General features: G+C 37.7%; 1 protein-coding gene across 2 annotated transcripts in view; it reads left to right on the top strand.

Annotated features, from left to right (window-relative positions):
- The window catches only part of Ubac2 (UBA domain containing 2), a 138,331-nt gene that overhangs the window by 48,964 nt on the left and 74,812 nt on the right, over nucleotides 1-14,555 (top strand). The window lies entirely within an intron of this gene.

Genomic DNA, 14,555 nt, shown 5'->3' with positions numbered 1-14,555 from the left:
TTATCATCCGCAGGTAAATGGATGGAATTGGAGAACATCATTCTAAGTGAGGTTAGCCTGGCCCAAAAGACCAAAAATTGTATGTTCTCCCTCATATTCGGACATTAGATAAAGGGCAAACACAACAAAGGGATTGACCTTTGATCACATGATAAAGTGAGAACACACAAAGAAGGTATGAGGATAGGTAAGACACCCAAAAAACTAGATAGCATTTGTTGCCCTCAATGCAGAGAAACTAAAGCAGATATTTTAAAGCAACTGAGGCCAATAGGAGAAGGGGACCAGGAACTAGAGAAAAGGTTGATTATAGAAGAATTAACTTAGAAGGTAACACACATGTACAGGAAAGCAATGTGAGTCAGCTCCCTATATAGCTATCCTTATCTCAACTAGCAAAAACCCTTGTTCCTTCCTATTATTGCTTATACTCTGTCTTCAACAAAACTAGAGATAAGGGCAAAATAGTTTCTGCCGGGTAGCGAGGGGTTGCGGGGGGTAAGGGAGGGGGATAAGAGAAGGGGCAGGGGGAAGGGGGGAGAAATGACCCAAACATTGTATGCACATATGAATATAATAAAAAAACAAAAACCCTTAAAATCTTAACCATTAAAAAAAAATTAGCTGAAATTTGAGAGAGCACTGAATTTATATATTGATTTGGGGAGAGCTGATACCTTTTTCCCATCCAAAGCATGGAATGTCTCTCCATTTATTTATTTATTTACTCATTCCTGTTGCTCATTAGATTCAACATGTTTCTTTAAGGGTCTGTTGTATTCATAGATTTCATGTAGTTTTTGTTACGGTGAATGACATTGTATTTATTTATGTTTCCTAAATGTATTTTATTGCTGGAGTAAGAGAAGTGCTATTGATTTTTGTAATTTAATGCTGCACTGGCAATCGTATTGAACACTTGGTTCTTAATTCTTTTGTTTTCCCTACATAACATGATGAGTGCATGTTTAAGTTTTTAAGAAACTGCCAAATTATTTTCCAAAGTTCCTATAACATTTTACATTCTGATCACCAGCGTGTAAGAGTTCCATTTAGTGCACATCCTCAGGATCACATTTGTTGTCAATTTGAAAAGTGTTTTTTCGCATTCTACTGGTGTATGGTGGTATCCATTGTTTTAATTTGCTTTTCCCCAATGACCAGTTACATGTTGAACATCTTTTCATGTGTTTATTTACTATTTTGTGCAACTTTCAAATCTCTTAGCCACTCCTGTATTTAGGTTGCTTATTTTCTTATTACTAAGTTTTAAGAGTTCTTTCTATTCTTTTTATCAGATGTATATTTCACAAATATTTTTCCCAGGGTAGGCTTATCTTTTCATGACAGTGACTTTTGAAGAACATAGTTACAAATTTTAATGTAATCAAATTTATTCATTTTAAATAGCTTATATTTATTGTGTACTGCTTAAGAAATCTTTGGTGTAAGGTTTCAAAATTTTTGTGCTTTTAGAAATTTTATAAGTTTTGGTTTTCAATCTAGGTATGTGATCCATTTTGAATTCTTGTATATGGTCCAAAGTATACATTGAAAGTCATTTGAATGATGATGTCCAATTGTTTTAGCATCTTTTATTAAGAATAGCCTTTTAAAATAGAATTCCCTTGGAAATGGTCAAAAATTGCTGTACCGTGTATGTGTGGGTCTATTTCTGCACTCTCTGTTCAGTCTCACTGATATATATGTTTATTCTTTTCAAAGTAGCATACTTATTTGATTATTTGTTTATTGTAAATCTTGAAATAAAGTATTATGGAATGTACATGTCATGAGCGAAGGGCTTACTTGAATTTTTACAAAATGACACCCTTCTAAACTCCATCCACACAAAGAATAGAACATTACTTGCACCATGGAAGTCCCACTTTTGCTGCTTCCCAGATACCACTTCCTTTCAAAAGTCTATCCTGATTTATTTTTAATACCTCAGTTTAGTTTTGTCCATTTTTTAAGCCTTATATAAATGGGAATGTAGGCGCTTCTGTGCCTGCCTTCTTTCTTTTAATATTACTTCCCATTTCATTTGGTTTGCCATACATAGTTCTGTAGTTCATTCATTGTTACTGGCTCAGTATTGTGTGTGTGACTGTGCCACCTCTTGTCTGTTCTACTGCTAATGGACATAGCATTGTTTTTAATTTGGGTGTTACAAATGCTATTGCTATGAATATCTTTGTTTTGTACCCGTACACATTTCTATTGGGTATATATCTAGAGCTGAAAGCTAAATTGTATGCTTATGCTTAACTTTAAAAGATTTTTGCCATTTTTCCTGTGGGTCAGGAATTTCAGGATAGCTTTCCTGGATGATTCTGGCCCAGAGTCTCTCATGATGTTGTAGTGAGAAAGTCATCAGGGACCACAGTTACCTTCAGTCTTCATTGGATGAAGTCCGTCTTCCAAAATGGCTCACCCCCAGGGCTGGAGCTGCTTGAGTATCTTCATGACAAGATGGCTAACCTTCCCCAGCCTGAGGGTACCAAGAGTGTTACAGTCTTTTTTATTGTGATCATTCTGGTGGATTGCTAGTGACACATTAGTGTAGTTTTAGTTTGTATTTCCTTGACAACTAATGAGATTGAGTACCTTTTCATGTATTGTTTATTAAGAATATTTTGGCTATCCTTAATTTTTACTAGCTTGTCTTAAATTTCCCGAATATTCATTCCCCCCCTCATGTTTTTGTTTCATTAATGCATAGCTTTTAATCTCATGATATTAAAGGATAGTTTCCCAGCTCTGCTCAAGAGTTTCATTTCTCTGCAGTTTGTTTTTTTCTCCTTGTTTTCTGCATTTGATGTTAGGGGTTTTGCTTAAATACATCTGAGTCTTGGCTATCTGTTTATATCTAAGATCTGGCTCCTTACAGAGCAGATTGAATTCTCTACAAGGACTGGATGACTTTGGGCTTCATTGTGGGGCCCTCAAGTTGGGATGTTTTACAGTGTTAGGCTCTGTAAACTTGTAAGTATCTCACGAGTTGGTCAGACTCCCCTGAACATACTCTTCAATCTAATACCTGTGGGGCATAAGCCTGGAGTCCCAAGAGTTAGTACAGAAGCTTACACTTGAGTGTGTAAATTTTATTTTTTTGTATTTGGACTCTTTAACTGTGCATGCAAGTCCCTCAGATCCCAGCCTTGGTGTTTATCATTTCTAGGTAGTAAACCACCAGGCTTCTGCCAGAATGAGGTGGAGCAGTGAGGGGTATTTTTTAAGAACAGCCAGCTCTCCAGACACCAACTGGGTGTCCAACAATTTAGTTTAGTTCTGACACCATCTACCTAGAGTTGGTATCAGTCCCACAAAGCAAAGAGCTCAGTCTCGTGAGACTGCCTTCACTTTACATGCTACTTGCAAGCCCCAGACCACCTGTACTTCTGACTGACTGGCTACAAATCAGGGTTACACACACACACACACACACACACACACACTCTTTCACCCTCTCACCCCATGTTTGGTAATTTGCTACAACAGTTCACAGAATTCAGGAGGTGCTTTATTTACATTTGTTGGTCTGTTACCAAGGATATAACTCACAACAGCCAAATGGAAGAGATGCATAGGCAAGGTAGTATGGTGCTAGAGTGTATGAGTCAGGCCCTCTCTAGCACCTCAGGTGTTCAGCAACCCAGACACCCTCTGAATCTCATCCTTCAAAAGTCTTTGTAGAGAAGCTCAATCTCCAGCTCTCTCACCTCACTTGCTATAGGTTAGTGAGTGGGACTGGAAGGTCCAGCCCTCTAATCACTTGGGTTTTTGGGGTTTTTTTTTTCCAGTACCAGGGCTTGAACTCAGGGCCTACACCTTGAGCCACTCCACCAGCCCTTTTTTTTGTGTGTGTGTGTGTGTGTGTGTGTGTGTGTGTGTTAGGTATTTTTGAGATAGGGGCTCACAAACTATTTGCCCAGACTGGCTTCAAACTGTGATCCTCTTTATCTCTACCTCTTGAGTAGCTAGGATTACAGGCGTGAGCCACCGGTCTTTCTGATGGCCAACTCCATCTGAGGCTGTCTGTAACTCTACCCTAAGTATCCTCTTCAACATAATTCAGATGTGTTTAAAAGTTGCTTGTTATGAGTTAGAAAGGACACTTCTTTTGCTCAGGAAGTTCAAAAGGTGTTAGGAGCTCTGTGGTAGGAATAGAGGCCAAAGACCAAATACATTTTTATTTTATACCTCAGACAGCAAGTAGGCAGAATGATGGGAGAGTTTCAGTGTTTGGATTGCCTTTTATTGGTTCCAGAAAACCCTGGTACTGCAGCCCTTGAGTAGTTTGAATGTTCCTTCAGTTGTTTGCCACATTAGATACCCCTGTTCTTCTGTTTTCTGGCTTAGAAAAAGTTTTATGATTATCAGCCCTTCTTTATCTTTGTGGGTATATGCCTTTAGAAAAAATTCATTCAGTGTTATTCCTAAAAGGTTTGGGGGGAAGAATAGAGGAGATAAATACACATGCGCAGACCACTAGTAGTATTGTTTTCTTAAAAAGTGTGTGTTTTAAAAATACTGAGAATTGTGGTCAGGCATGATGATGGTGGACATCTGTAATCCCAGCTACTCACTATGCTGTGTTGTGTTACTCCATGTGCCTATTTCCTTTTGTGTATTAGTTAATTTGTTCTCATTCTCAATCACCAGCCATGAGCATATCTTCGAGGTTCATTCGATATTTGTTTGCAATTGTGCTTTAAGTATCTACATACTGTTCTCTGCAGTGTGGGGGTGGGGTTTGAAGGTGGTAAAGAGGACAGGAAGATGCTTGCTGAGTTTCAGCATCTGCATATAGGCACTTGATGTGCTTAATTCTGCACATACCAGTTTCTAGGAGGATAAACTGTAATAATCTCACCATAGAGGGACCTTTCCTGTTGTTCTTAATGAACAGATTGTAAGTTGTCACAGTTCCTACTTTATGCAAACTTTCCAGTTCTTCCTCTTTGCTTTGCATAGGACAAAACAGGTGTTCTAGGACTGGAAACAGGCAATTCAGGAGGTTAAGAAATTAGTATGTGTCATCAAAATTATTTGTGGTTATTAGACCACAAAAAACGTTAAAATTATTAACGTGGTTATTTAGACCTCTTTAAAGAATCAGGCATAGCTATTTTATGTAATCCTTTTTACTGTTGTGTGTAGTAGCAGAGTTGGTACCAAACAGTGATGTTAACTATCTTGAAAGTGCTAAGAGACTGGACTGTCTAGATGAAAACCAATTGGAGAACAGCAGCTCACCTATAGTCATCTGTGGTCACTTCAAATTTCAACCGTTGGAATACGTTTAAGGGAAGTGGGTGTTGTGGGCAGTTAGCAATAAGTGACAGTTAACTTTCTAAATTATTTGTCTCTCTCTTTGAACTTGGGCTAAATATTCAATATATAAATAATTGCCATAGGTTGAAAGATGATACATGTCTTTAAAAGTGAAGTAATATTTATCTAAATAAAGATAGAGCCACAAAGCCTTCAAAGTTGAAATGATTACCTTAATGTATTTAGAATAGTAGATTAGGCAAATCGAACTAATAGGCATTTTAGATACCTACTCTCCTTTATTTTCTACTTAAAAAAAAAACCTTGTTAAATTGGTGTAGTTACATCTGTTTTAGTGGTAAGAAAACTGATTATTAGAGAAATTAAGAAATATGCCCAGGAACAACAGAGTTGGAATTTTAACCCAAATCACTGGACTTTGAAACCCTAGAGCCTTCAATTCAAGATAAAGCAATAGAAGTGGACAGTTTACAGTTTATCCTGTAAATCAGTTTGCAAGTTTCTGAGTATTGATATAACAAATGTTTAGATTTTCTATACTAATGAGTTGTTCAGTATAAACTTAGGCCTGTGGATTTTGAGCTCTCTTCTGTTTCCACCTTTTTCCACCTCCTCCCACCCACCCTTCTTCTCATTCCCTTCCTCTTGCCACTTTATCCACTCTCCATCTGCTTCCCTACCCTCATCCCACCAATTCTTGTCCCTTCCTAATAGTACTTGCTGATTTAGCTAGAATGTGATTGCACAGAGCAAATTTGACTAATGAAAAATGCATGTCTTAGGAGTTTTATTTAGAATAAGGGACATAAGTAAATAGTAGCCACTCAGCAGTTTTAGGAAAAGCTTGAAGTTTACTTCTACAGAAGCTTTCTATGGTCGCTTTCACCTTCACACCGGGTCACAGTCTCTTGTGATGTGCTCTCTTAGAACATTTTGCTTTCTCATAACACTTATCACCATAGAAATTAAATAATATGTGACGAATGGTTTGAGATCTGCCTCTTCCACTAGCATACACACTTTATGTAAGCAGGAGACCATGTCATTGTTTCTTACTAATGATGCCTTAATGTCTTAGTCTTATTATAAACTGAGTTTATAAACAACATAAGCTTATTTCTTATCATTTGGAGGCTCATAAGTTCAAAATCAAGGCACCAACACATTGAGTAGTTCATGAATGCCCAGTTTTTGGTTCAAAGATGACCTTTTCTCTGTGTCCTCACATTGCAGAAGGGATCAGAGAGCCCATTTTATAAGGGCACTAATCCCATTCACAAGGACTCTATCATTATGACCCAATTACCTCCCAAAGTCCTCACCTCTTACTACCATTACAATGGATTTCAATATGTGAAATTGGGGGTGACACAAAAATTCAATTGATAGCACTTTGTTAGCACAGTGGCTCCCTCATAGTCATCACATGTATTAGATGGATAGGTGCATGCATAGTACCCATCCATGATTTGATAGATCCATGATCTATTGATGGAGCTCAATATCAAGTAAATAAATGAAAGAAGTCATTGGTCTTTTGATTCTACTTCATCGCCTTTGTACTAGTGCAGTCGCCTCCTAACTGTTTTCCTGGACATCGTAATGCCATTATCTGCGCTTTCTGACCAAAAATTTTATTGCTAAAGGAGAGCTATCTTATTCCTTCACACTTTGAGAATCTTTCTCTGGCTTCCTCCTGCTGTTTTATAAAGTTTAACTTGTTAGTGAGGTGCCTCAAAATTGAGCTCTGATCAACCTTTCTAGCCTTGTTTTCCATCATTTCTTATATTCTATTCACCAGCAAAATTGCATTATTCACGACTACTTGTCACTCCTGTGTCATTTCAAACCTCTCTGAATTCATTTATGCAGAAAATTCTGGTTACAACATCCTTTCTCTGGGAGGTATCTCTGTTCTGTGAAACTCAGCTCCATTTAGAACAAAGTACTCCTTCCTCTGTGCTTGTAAGACATGAAGAACATTTATTACTTGATTGCAGTTATTTGCCTAATTCACCACTGTCTCAGCTCAATGCTTTTGAAAGAGCAAGATCTTATTCTCTCTTGCAGCTCCATCTGCATGGAGTAATGAAAGCAGTGTTCTTCAATACCAAAGATACCTATGATCTGCCACATGTTAGTTGTTTAAGTTACTCCTTTAAGCTTTTTTTTTCCATTCTCTTACCTTTTCCTCTCTTTTTCCTATTTTCAAATGTGTTGCTTATGAAAAAATACAAAAATTGAATTTCAAATTTGGGCTCAGGCCTGGAGGTGTAGTTCAGTGGTAGAGTGCATGCAACCACCAGCAACACACACACATGGGTTCAGTAACATTTTTAAAGGATTGAACTGTTGTGGATCCTACCTAAAACATATAAACCAATCATTTTTATTTTTATTTTCTCAGAAAAATCTCCTTTCTCAACCAAAAAGTTGTCAACTTTTGATTCAGTTCAGTGTTTGGGTGTCTAATCATATGGGTCCAACTTTGTGCTTGGTGCTGAGTCAAACTTTAGCCATCACTGAGCACACACACAACACCTGTGCTGGCACTTGGTGTGTGTGCCCAGTGACGTGCCACTTCCAGTTCTCAGAGTAACCCTGGGAGGTGAGAACTCTCATCACCTTTGAGGAAGCAGGCTCAGACACCTTCAGCACCGTTTTCTGTAAACTGGTGAAAGAAAAATCACGCTGGTAGCTATTAGTAGTGTTTAAAGTCTTGTGTCTTGGGTATCCAAGTGGTGTGCATTTACTTGCCTTTGGAGACTGTCGGCTTATGTGAAAGGAGACTCTGGTTTTTAACACTGCAAGGATGTTAGTGGCCAGAGCATCTTTCCAGGGAACAGATCTAATATAACTCACTTAAAATTGTCTGTAAGCTATCACCAGAAGGTTGCATGAGGCCACCTGATCTGTGATTTTTATATTTGCATGTGAAGGGCCATGGCATAGTAGCATATTTGAGTTGTCTCAGCTGTGATATTTTTGACATTTTGGCTACAGAATTTTGACTGTGGGGAACTGTCCTGTGCATTCCAGGATGTTTAGCAGCACCCTTAACTTCTTACCAGTAGATACTGATAGCCCTTTCCACAGGCATGACCACTAAAAATGTTTATTGCCAAATGACACCTGTGGGGGCAGAATTGGTCCATGTAGCAGTTCATAGCATGAATGGTTTGGAGTGGTAAGTGGAACCTTGGAAAGAATTAACCCACACACTTGAGCTCATGACCTATAAAGCTTATTGAGACCTAATCAGGTAGAATATTTCTAGTAGTTGACTGAAATAGTTTTGGTTGAGGCTATTAGTAAAAAGTTTGTTTCAAAGAAGTTTAACATCTGTTTTCATTTCTGCTTTTTAAGTTGCATTTCTGCTCAATTCCTTTATTTCAGCTGTCTTCCTGTTGAGACTTAAAATATTTGAGTATGTCAAAATTTCCAGTCTAATAGGAAATGGGCTTTGTTCAAACAGTAATAAAATATTAGTACCTATAAGGATAGGGTGATTGGACATTTAATGCTGATTAAGTCAGACTCAGGTGACAGCAAAGTAGAACATTTAACAATAAAGGGAACTAGAAGTCTGGTTATATTTAAGATTCACTTCCTGTCCTTGTTTATCATTGCAAAGTTGCACCTTATGAAAGATTTTAGATTCAAATCATGGTGTTCTAAGAAAAAAATTTTAAATGCTAACCGCGTCTTGGTAACCATAGCAAAATATACAACACACAAAAATAGTTCATATGTATCTTAGGATTGAATTTTTTGTATAAGTTCTGTGTATGTTGAGTTCTGAAATATCTGTGCACTTCTGTTACATAAGGTCGAAGGAAAAAAAGACATGCTTACTTGGACTGGATTGTTAGTTGAAGTGTATTACTTCAGCTAATGAATGCTGGATGATTCAGCAGAAAGGAAATTTATTGTTAAAGCAGCTTAAAATATTTGGAAAGAACCAGTCCTACACATCACAAAGCTAGAATCAACAATCCAAAATTCTCCTCTCGCTTAAAATTACATTATTGATGTATTTAATACTTAATAATGACTTACAGTAAGTACATAAGCTGAGGTTCTGAGATCACCTTGGTCCATGTTATTTTTAGTTGTCATCCAGTGCCTAGAACAATGTCTGGCTCATATAGTAGGCACTTAATATTTATTGTTTAAAGAAATAACCAGACCAAGGATATATTCCTAGAAGCACACTGGATCTGTCCTTGGAGTCCTTTGATAATTTTATAAATGCCTAATTCTGTGCACTAAATTTTTTCTGCCTAAAATAGCTTGAGAAGATTCTAGTTGTAATCCATGTTTTAGGTGGAGCCTGGAAAGATTGTTGAGTTTAGAAATAAGGACTGACACTTAGTGTCAGATGTATGGGTTTAACACCTTCCTCTTCATACTTACCCTTTAAGCAAAATCAATAACATTCAACTTCATGACCCTTGCCCTTGCTCCACTGATAAGGGAAAATACAGGCAATCATGCATGAAATGGCACTGGTGAATACTTTGTCTTGAATTGTAATACATGATAGGCCAATATATATAATATAGTTTGCATTTGCATTTATCTTTTTAAATCCTAACATAAGCACTAACCCTAGTGTTTTCACTATGTACACACAACCAAAAAACAAAAAAATAAGGAAAGGAAAGAAAGAGGAAACCAAGGCAGATGTTTGAGTATAGGACATAAGGAGTAGATTGTGGAAGTGCTGCCCTCACACAGTAAGAACAAGCAGAATGTTACTGTTTTTAGAAAAAGATTCAAAGCTTTTATAGCATCTGTGCAGTTTTGTTCTCATACAGTCTTTTCTTCTCAAAACTTACATGGGAAAAGTCATTCTTAAATGATACAGAAACCAAAAATAAATGTTCTCATGCTCTGAGAAAATGGACAAAAGCCGATCAAAAAATACTTGAGTTCTTATTTTGTATGAATTTCAGGAGGTCCCATGTGGGACAGAAAATGGTGTGACTGCTGCCTGTGATTGGCTTACAGATTGGTTGAGTGGCTAGTCCATTGAAAAAGTATTATTAGCCAGGAGAAGCAACACAGTAAGTGTGCCAGTAAGAGAAAGAGAAGGCCTTTAAAATTATTGAGGAAGATAAGCTACTGAAACAACTAAATCATGTTTTGTATTTTCTGTGTGTGATGCTCTTACATAGTTTCTTCTTCCTAACATTTGTTGTATTGCAGAGATTTCTCCAGGTTTGAATATGCATATCAGAGATAAATAAATATAAGCCATCATATGTTGCTTTTTCATCTGTAGAAGGAAGCAGAAAAGCTAGTAGTGTTCCTCAATAACTGTCAGAAAAATGTAAAGAAACCCTGACTGATTTAAATGTCATTCTAGTTCCCAATTTAATATATTTTATGTTGTTAGTTTTTACTTACAAAGTATGTGAAAGTTATCTATTGCTGCCTAACAAAATGCAATAATACAGACCTCATATTCCAGGCTTTACTAATGCAAAGCATATAGCTAATATATGATGACTTCTTATCTACATGTCTTTTGAGCATTGTCTGTAGTCAAGGGGCTGTACTCAGAACTATCCAGAATAGAAAGCAGTAGAAGTCAATGTCTACCTCAGTGAAGTTTATGTTTTAGTTGAGGGATATGAGAATAAAATAATAGATCATAGGCTACAGGGCTTACATGTAGGCTTCAATACTATCTATCACTTTTTCACTGATAAGAACACTGAGATCTAGAAAGGTTCAAAGCCTGGGTTGGAGATAATTAGCATCCAGCTAGATCTAGGCCTCAGATCCAGGCTAGAGTAGTACTTTCTTCCTTTGTTGTAAGGTAATACATGTCCAAGTTCAAACTATGTGGCATAGACTGTAAAAGCCAAATAAGTTCAAGAAAGGGAAATAAGTGGTTTTGTGTCATCCAAGAATAATTAAAGGAGGAGGTACAATTTTGGATGTAAGTACAAATGATTTGGATATAAGTATAAACAGTAAGTGGAAGCAGTAGAATAATCCAATCAGTGGACAGAGACAAAAGTAACCAGACTGACTCAGAAGTTTTGCAGTGGACAATGGAGGGACATTAGGTTGGAGAGACTGGAAAAAGTGGGAGAGGAATTTGGACTTGATGTGGTAAGCCTTGGGAACTGTTCTCAGTCCTTGAACATGAAATGACCCAGTGGAAGTGGGATTGAGGGAAGATTATGTTTGTTCTCCAAAAGAACTGAGTAGCATCTGCATTTTTCTTTTTTATATTTCTGAATTTTTTTTTTCAGTTCAAGTAGGTTAAATTGTATTAATCAGAATAGGCTAGGTTATGTTGCAGCCACAAATGTGCCCTGGATATTTGTGGCTCAGGATGGCCCGGAGCCACAGGGCCTGAGCCATTAGGTTAATGCTTAAGTGTGTTTCTTGTTTGTGTTATGTGGATATACAATACAGACAGGTGGAGCCTGGAGGTGGGCGCTCATTCAGGGACCCAGGCTGACAAAACTCTCACCATCTGTAGAGTATCACTGCCTGCTGCGGCGATAGAGAAGAGCTGAAAGGATTATCCCTCATTGCTCTCTTATGCTTCACCACTTTTCTCCCCAGCTCATTGGCCAGACTAGTTACATGTCCCCCAGAGAATGCAAGACTGTGTGGTGAGCAATGAATGTCTCTCAAATGCTGCGAGGGACATGAAATTCTACTTATTTAAGACAGAAAATGTGGTGATTAAGAGTGTGGACTGGGGCAGGACCACTAGAGTCCAGAGCCTGTCTCCCCAGCTACTGTTACTGTGGACAAGTTACTCATTCACCCTTCCTTGGGTAGGTTTTGTAGTAGATAAAACTGCGATAGTAAATAAGGTAGTCTCAGGGCTACGGATATAGCTCAGTGGTAGAGTACTTGCCTACCATTCATGAGGATCTGGGTCCCAGCCCCAGCAATACACACACACACACACACACATACAAAGTCTCACAGAACTTTATGAAGCTTAAATGAGCTTACATATGTAAAGTGCTTAGAGTGCTATGCTATGTAATTGTTAGCAAGTATTACGATTGTTCTTATTAGTGTGATCTTGTGACTTCCTGGATGGCATCCTAAAAAAAGGCTGCTCTAGTTGAGGGGTCCAGAGAGAGGTGGTAGTAATTTAGGTGTGCAATGGCCAGTGTCTAGGCTAGAACAATAGTATGGAACAAACAGAAGATGAGCAAGAGAGAATTCAAGATTTGAAAATCCAAGCAAGGATTTCTTCACCGTCTGACCCCCATGGATGAGAGGAGGATAATAAGGTATGGGTGGCAGAGTGAATGAAGGTGGTGTTTGCGAGAAATTAGGGAGCCATGTGGGGAAGTAGATTGAAGTTCACATGTGGCAGTGAATACAGTGTCAAGGCACAGGAGGCCACAGGAAGTGGTCCTGGGCCCAGGCACGCTGAGGGAACTGTAGCCACTTTTTGGTGAGCACGTTTTCTAGGTGGAGGCATGAACTGCCTGTCTGCCTCACTAAGTCAAAAAGTTGGGTTTAGTCCCTGCTCCACCCTACCATGTGGCCTTGGTGTCTGATTTCCTCATGAGCACATTGGGGATAGGAAGCTTATCAACTGCTTAGGTACTAATTAAGGTAATGTCTGCACAGTGCTTGGAAAGTAGCATGTAGCAAGTGATCAATAATGTTCTTTCTTAGCTTCTTAAGGTTTTAAATTAATAGAAATGTGGGGCTTCTTGTAAGCCAGTGGCTTTTCTAAGTGTAGGAAAAACTTCCATCGGCTGCAGTTCTGATGTGTTTCTAAAGAACAGGCCTTGTTGTCCCATGTCAATTCTAATTCATGTGTTTTTCATTTCTCATTTTTCACCTGAATAGTCAATGAACAAATGTTTTTAGCTTTGCAGAGAATAACATGATCTACTGGGCTAAAAATGACTAAAATATGACATTTTAAGGGCTAATCAGCACTTTCCCTTTTAAAAATTGTTTGCTACCTTTTATTGTTTGTTAGGAGCCACTGCCCTTGTCTCTTGAAATATGAAGTTATTTCCAAGCAGAACATATTTCTGTATCTAGTTTGTGACTGACTTGCTGCTTAATTAGCTCCGTTTTTTTGTATGTCTAGTTTAAGTTGCAGGGTCTTCTATGGCACACATTTATATAATTATCTTCAGTTATACAGGCTCTTTGGTATTTGTGGCATTTCTTTTCATTTTATTGAGAAAATAAGAACTATAGACATTTCAGTAAGAAATATTATCAATAGCATAAAATTGCTATTTAGTTAAATGCGTATTTGACAACTTTCTATGGGCCAGGCACTGTGACAGGTTCTGTGTACATACAAAGTCTTCTTTGTCATGGGGCTCACAGCCTAGCCAAATTTATGATCTACCTATTATTGAGTTATTTTTCCTATTTAAGGATTATATAGTCTGCTGCCATAAAATGACACAGTTAAGCCATGTTGTGCCTTTTCCAGGTCCACACAGTTCAGTTCTGTCTTCTTTGTGACAGGATACTGAGTAAGGACTACATCTCTGCTGCTGCCTTTTCTGGACTTAGTGCGGATAATATCCTGTCTGCTCATCCTGTTCACAGAATTGTGGAAATGTAGGCATTACATAACATGTGGACCATTTTGTAAAGTTTTCAGTTCTTTGAACATACCTGATGCCATTTCTAACTCTACCATTTATTATTCGTTTTCACTGAATAATCAATGCATTTAATGAATTTAAGATGCATAGCTTAATTTAAAATAATAGGTTAATTTAAAAATTAACCATATGATCCTTTTAGAGATAAAAATGAGATCATAAAAGAAAAAAAAAATGGCTCGCTGCCATAATAACTATCTGCTTTCCCAGGTGCATTTTTCTAGCTCCCGGTTGTTATTTAACTTGCTAATATATGACCTGATTCACATAGAAAATACTTATACAACTGTGATTTTCAGATAATGAAATATCACCTTCTTTGTTTATAGCAGAATGCAAAAACTACCCAGCACTGCCCTTGTGTGCCAGGTTAACTTGCAGGTGAGGGGAATATGGCAGAAGTTAAAATAAAACTAACTAACAATCCAAGACAATGGGAAAGTGCCTAAGGTCACATGTGGCCTGATGAATGGAATGGCAGCATGAGCCTCTACAAGAAGAACTGATAACTTGAGTTTGACAGGACTGCACACTTAAAAACATTACTTGGAGTTAGGTTTAGAGTTTACCTTTTTTTTTTTTGAGGTACTGGAGTATGCTACCATGCCCCACTTTTTTATT

This window comes from Castor canadensis, chromosome 10 (genome assembly GCF_047511655.1).
Source record: "Castor canadensis chromosome 10, mCasCan1.hap1v2, whole genome shotgun sequence".
Classification (NCBI taxonomy): domain Eukaryota; kingdom Metazoa; phylum Chordata; class Mammalia; order Rodentia; family Castoridae; genus Castor; species Castor canadensis.
This window is presented reverse-complemented; position numbering and strand designations above follow the sequence as displayed.